At 37.3% G+C, this 6,389-nt stretch overlaps 1 non-coding gene across 1 annotated transcript; it reads right to left on the bottom strand.

Annotated features, from left to right (window-relative positions):
* Window positions 1–794: 794 nt before the first annotated feature.
* On the bottom strand, window positions 795–901 carry LOC121225837 (small nucleolar RNA R71). The gene has a single exon (XR_005923740.1). It is a non-coding gene; the product is annotated as a small nucleolar RNA R71 (small nucleolar RNA).
* Window positions 902–6,389: the final 5,488 nt, after the last annotated feature.

Here is a 6,389-nt window from a genome sequence, read left to right as displayed (position 1 = left end):
TTAAGTGACTTAGCACAAATACAATCCCTGTGGAGACGATAATTCGATACTTACTTATTACTTGATAACGACTGTGTACACTTGTACAAACCTACGCGTTACAAGTTTTTAGCACCATTGCCGGGGATTGTCAACTGTTGCCATAGTCATTTTTTTTCGTGAAATTATTTATTTTCAATTTGATTATTTTTAACATTACTAACTTATTCTTTTTAATTGTTGTGATTGTATTTTAAGGTGTTTATGAGCATAGATCGAATTATCGATTTACTCCCTATAGACCCTGAAATTGTGTAACTTTCAAACAAAGAAGACGTGAAAGAACAGCTCAAAGACAAGTCGAGATGGACCTTGGAAATCATAATCAAGACCAAGGTAATGAAGCCGATTATGTACAAAATCCTATCCTCATTATCGATGATAGGGATTGATGCATCAGACAATATGCTGTGCCACTTTTAAGTGAGTTAAACCCAGGGATTAGAAGGTTAGATATTGAGGCAACCGAGTTTTAATTGAAACCAGTGATGTTTCAAATGCTACAAATGGTGGGCTCATTTAGTGGTATGCCCACGGAAGATCCACTTCTCCACCTTCAATTGTTTATGGAGGTGAGTGATTCATTCAAGATAGCCGGTGTGACTAAAGATGCATTGAGGTTGAAGTTGTTTCCGTACTCGTTGTGAGATCAAGCACGAGCATGACTCAATTCATTGCCATCAAGTTCCATATCTACATAGCAAGAATTAGTAGAGAGATTTTTTGTTAAGTATTTCCCACCTAGTAAAAACACTAAGTTGAGGAACGAGATCACAACCTTCCAACAATTGGATGATGAGTCTTTGTATGAGGTTTAGGAGCGATTCAAGGAGTTACTTCATAAGTATCCTCATCATGGGATTCCTCATTGTGTCTAGTTGGAAACATTCTATTATGGTCTCAATGCACATACAAGATTGATGGTAGATGCTTCCGCGAATGGTCCAATTTTATCTAAGTCTTATAATGAGGCTTATGGGATCATTGAGAGGATCGCGAGTAATAACTATCAATGGCCAACAAATCGAACAGTTTCAGAAAGACGTGTAACCGGAGTTCATGAAGTTGACTCACTCACTTCGTTATCAGCTAAGGTATCGTCTATTTCCTCTATGTTAAAATAATTAACCCCTAATAGTGCTAATAATTTTGCAGCTCAGCCATCAATTCCATTTGAAGTAGTTTCTTATGTGTACTGTGGGGAAGGTCATTCTTTTGAGAGTTGTCCACCAAATCTCGAGTCAGTGTACTATGTGGAGAACCAATATCAAAATAAGAGTGCACAAGGACCCCAATCCAACTTCTACAATCCTTCATGGCGTAATCATCCTAACTTTTCTTGGAGCAACCAAGGAAATGGACCAAATAATAACTTATTGCAGGAAAGACCCAACCAATCTCAAGGGTTTAATCAGCAAGCTCCAAAACCACCTCAAGCTGAGGCATCAAATAGTTTTGAGAACTTATTGAAAGCATACATGGAAAAGAATGACACTCTAATCCAAAGCCAAGTAGCAACACTAAAAATTTTGGAAAACCAAATGGGTCAGTTGGCTATGGAGCTTCGTAATAGACTGCAAGGAACCTTGCCAAGCAATACTGAGAATCCAAGGAATTTGGGTAAAGAACATATCAAGGTAGTGGCATTGCAAAGTGGTAAGACTTTGGAACCTCGATTGATCGATGTTGGAGATGAGCATGTTGAAAAGGAGGAAAGTCAACCAGATGTTGATATTCCTACACTAAAAGAATCAGAATCTGCAAAGTTTGACAAGGTAAACTCTGACTTAGTGAATTCAGATATTTTAAAATCTTCTTTGGATGTAGATTTACCTACTCAGAAAATTTTTCTGGTTCAATCGAAAGTTCCATCACCTCCATATCCACAAAGATTGCAGCAACACAAGCAGAAACATGAGGTGCAATTCAAGAAGTTTCTGGATGTTCTGAAGTAATTACACATCAATATTCTGTTGGTGGAGGCTTTAGAACAAATGTAAAATTATGTGACGTTTATGAAGGATATACTATCTAAGAAGAAAGGACTGAGTGAGCATGAGACTGTTTCCTTGACAAAGGAGTGCAGTGCATTCCTACAGAACAAACTACCACCGAAATTGAAAGATCTAGGATGCTTTACTATACCCTGTAACATTGGTGAATCTTACTCTGGTAAAGCTTTGTGTGACTTAGGAGCGAGTATAAACTTGATGCCAAAGTCTATTTTCAAGATGTTAGGGATAGGTGAAGTAAGACCTACAACTGTGACGCTTCTGCTAGCGGATCGATCATTAGCATATCCCAAAGGAAAGATCGAGGATGTTTTGGTAGGAGTCGATAAATTTATTTTTCCTGCTGATTTTATTATTTTAGATTTTGAAGCAGATAAGGAAGTGTCGATCATCCTTGGGAGACCTTTCTTAGCTACGGGAAGAATGTTAATTGATGTACAGAAAGGAGAACTCAACATGCGAATTCAAAATGATAAGGTAACCTTTAAAATTCTTAAAGCGATGAAATTTCCCAATCCGGAAGAAGAGTATTCAGTTACGGAAGAGATAGAAACCTTGGCTTCTATGGAAAGCAATTTTGAGGAAGATCCATTGGAGAAAGCTTTAGAGTTTGACCCTTTGGAGGATGAAGAAGGTGAAGAAAACATGTCTTTGATGGAAGCCAATCCTAGAAATTTTATTCAATCCCGCTCCCTCCACCGCCTCAGCCCCCATCTTCTTAAAGGATGTTTTTTTAATAAATAAAACTTGATGGGCCATAAAAGTTGAAAGGATATGTTTTAATACACCTTAACAAAAAATGTTTATTTATGTATGCTATTTTTGATATGCACGGTGTTTGAAATGCATAGTTATAGCCCGACAGCCAATTTGATAAACGGTTGTAATTTTATAAATACATCCTGTGTGTCGTGCCTTGCTACTATTCTCTTGTATTTCTTTTCTCATCTTACTCCCTCGTATGTAAAATGAGTTTCTACATATTGTAATATGCAAGAGTTGCTGTGGGCTAGCCGAGAACGAAGATGGGCCAACAAGTGTGGACTGATAGCTTGAAAACCGGCTTACACCTTTAGGTTTCCTTTTGGTTCACCCATTGGCTTGGGTTGTGTCACCTTAGTTTATGAGCTATAACTATTGCATTTATTTATTGCTTTATTCATGTATGAGATGCTATGGATGTCAAAAGTATGCCAAATTTTAAGCATGTTAAAAATTGATAATATTGAACCACATTAATTGATGAGATCAATTAAATGCCTAAATGGACTAAAGTAAAACATAATTGGAAAGATGGAATGATCTTAATAAAATCCCTCTATTAAAATATTAAGTCAACATAGACTTCCAATTTTGCCCTCGTTAAGGCCTCGATCAATACTGTGTAGGTTCTGCTAAAGCGAAGTACTAGTATTTATCTTGATTAAACGCGAAGAATAAACAAGTGATATTTGCTGGTTAAAATTGGTTAATGACTTAACTAGGTTATTCTAATAGGATTAGAAACCTAGAGGTGAGTAATTTGGATAAATCATAAGATGATTAGAACAAGAGTTGTTTACCAAATTTTAGGAATTACATATGATGTAATTAGCAAAGTGTTGCTTACCTAGATAACCGTAATCTTGAGAGTAAAGCCAAAGCTGACTTAAGAGGAGGTGAAATATGGATCCTTAACCCACTTGAAATACTTTTCGAGAAAGTCTTTCCAAAACTAATCTATGAGGGTATTAGTTTTGTAATAAAATAGTGGGAACATCATTTAATTAAGTCCTTTTAATGATTGATATAAATTTGATAAATTTTTACACGCATAATTTCATTGTTGTAGATATATTATGGCTGCAAACACAAATACACTATCATTACGATCGGTCCTTGAAAAGGACAAGTTGAATGGTTTAAATTTTCTTGACTGGTTCCGTAACTTGAGGATTGTCCTCAAACAAGAACAAAAATTATATGTCATTGAACAACCAGTTCCTAACGAACCACCCGCTAATTCCTCGAGGGCTGATAGAGATGCTTACAGGAAGCATCTCGATGACATGGTAGACGTTGGATGTCTTATGCTTGCCACTATGAATCCTGAGCTTCAGAAGCAACATGAGGACATGGTTGCTTATGAATTGATTGAGCACCTGAAAGAACTTTATCAGGGGCAAGCATGGCAAGAGAGGTTTGATATCTCTAAGGCTCTATTCCAATGTAAGCTGGCTGAAGGAAGCCCAGTAGGACCTCATGTCCTTAAGATGATTGGCTATATTGAAAGCCTGTCTAAGCTTGGGTTTCTATTGAGCCAAGAGTTGGCCACTGATGTTATTCTACAATCGTTGCCGGATAGCTATAGCCAGTTTGTCCTCAATTTCAATATGAACGAAATTGATAAGACTCTGCCACAGTTGCTCAGTATGTTACGAACTGCTGAAGGCAACATGAAAAAGGTTGGACCCAAGCCTATACTGATGGTCCGTAATAATAAGGGCAAGGGAAAGGCCAAAGTTCAGACAAAGCCCAAGGGAAAAGGTAGGCCCACGCCTGGAAAAGTTGAGCCTGCATTGAAACCTAAAGGAGGGGTGGCTAAGGAAGGAAACTGTTTTCATTGTGGTGTGACTGGACATTGGAAGCGGAACTGCCCTATCTATCTTGAGGAAGTCAAGAAGGCCAAAATAAGCGGAACGTCTGCTTTAGGTATTTATGTTATTGATATTAATTTATCAACTACTACTACTTCATGGGTATTAGATACTGGTTGTGGTTCTCACATTTGTACTTCTGTACAGGGACTGCAAAGGAGTAAGAATTTGGCTAGAGGAGATGTGGACCTACGAGTTGGAAATGGAGCAAAAGTTGCTGCATTAGCTTTAGGAACATATAATTTATCTTTGCCTAGTGGACTTGGTTTATGTTTAGAGGATTGTTATTATGTGCCCAGTTTGACTAAAAACATTATTTCAATTTCTTGTTTAGACAAAATTGGTTTTGAGATAATTATTAAGAATAATTGTTGTTCCTTTTATCTCAATAATGTTTACTATGGTTCGGCACAATTGATTAATGGCCTCTATATTTTAGATCAAACAAATCCCATCTACAACATAAATACTAAAAGACCAAAAATAAATGACTCAAATCAAACTTATCTATGGCATTGTCGTTTGGGCCACATAAGTGAGGAACGCATATCCAAGCTCCGTAAAGATGGTCTCTTGGATTCAATTGTTTTGGAACAAATTAATGTATGTGAATCTTGCTTATTGGGAAAAATGACTAAATCTCATTTTACTGGTAAAAGTGAACGAGCTAGTGATTTATTGGGCTTAATATATTCTGATGTATGTGGGCCAATAAATACACAGGCTAGAGGAGGATTTCACTACTTCATTACTTTCACTGATGATTTCAGTAGATATGGGTATGTCCATCTCATGCGCCATAAGTCTGAATCCCTTGAAAAGTTCAAGGAATTCAAAAAATGAAGTACAAAATCAACTAGGAAAAACTATCAAGACACTTCGATCTGATCGAGGTGGGGAGTATATGAGCTTAGAGTTTGATGATCTTTTGAAGCAATGTGGGATTGTCTCACAACTTACTCCTTTTGGTACTCCTCAATGGAATGGAGTTTTTGAAAGAAGAAATCAAACTTTGTTAGACATGGTTCGATCCATGATGAGTCATGCTGATCTACCGACTTCCTTTTGGGGACATGCACTTGAGACAACTGCTTTCACACTAAATCGTGTTCCATCTAAATTGGTTCAAAAGACACCATATGAGATGTGGACTGGGAAACGTCCCAGTATTTCTTTTATGAAAATTTGGGGTTGCGAAGCTTATGTTAAACGTCAAAAATCTACTAATCTTGAACCCAAATCTGAAAAATGTGTTTTTGTGGGGTATCCAAAAGAAACCAAAGGATATTATTTCTTTAATCCCACTGAGAACAAAATACTTGTTGCTCAGACTGGTGTCTTCCTAGAGAGAGAATTTGTTTCTAGAAAAGGAAGTGGGAAAAAGATTGAACTTGATGAAGTTCGAGAATCGCAAAATACCACTGAACCAGAGATAGAACAACAACAAGTTCCACAAGGGATTGAGGAACAAGTAATTCCTGTAGAAACACAACCACCGCATAGATCTTTAAGTGAACGCCAAGCACCCGAGAGATATGGATTTCTCATTACAACGCATGGTGACGTTTTACTTATAGATCAAGATGAGCCTAGGACTTATCAAGAAGCGGTGACGAGCCCAGACTCTAGGAAATGGCTTGAAGCCATGAGATCTGAGATGGATTCCATGTATGAAAACCAAGTATGAACTTTGCTTGACCCA

Source organism: Gossypium hirsutum, chromosome D13, assembly GCF_007990345.1.
Source record: "Gossypium hirsutum isolate 1008001.06 chromosome D13, Gossypium_hirsutum_v2.1, whole genome shotgun sequence".
Lineage (NCBI taxonomy): Eukaryota > Viridiplantae > Streptophyta > Magnoliopsida > Malvales > Malvaceae > Gossypium > Gossypium hirsutum.
The sequence above is the reverse complement of the archived record's forward strand: the minus strand, read 5'-3'. Positions and strand labels throughout refer to the sequence as shown.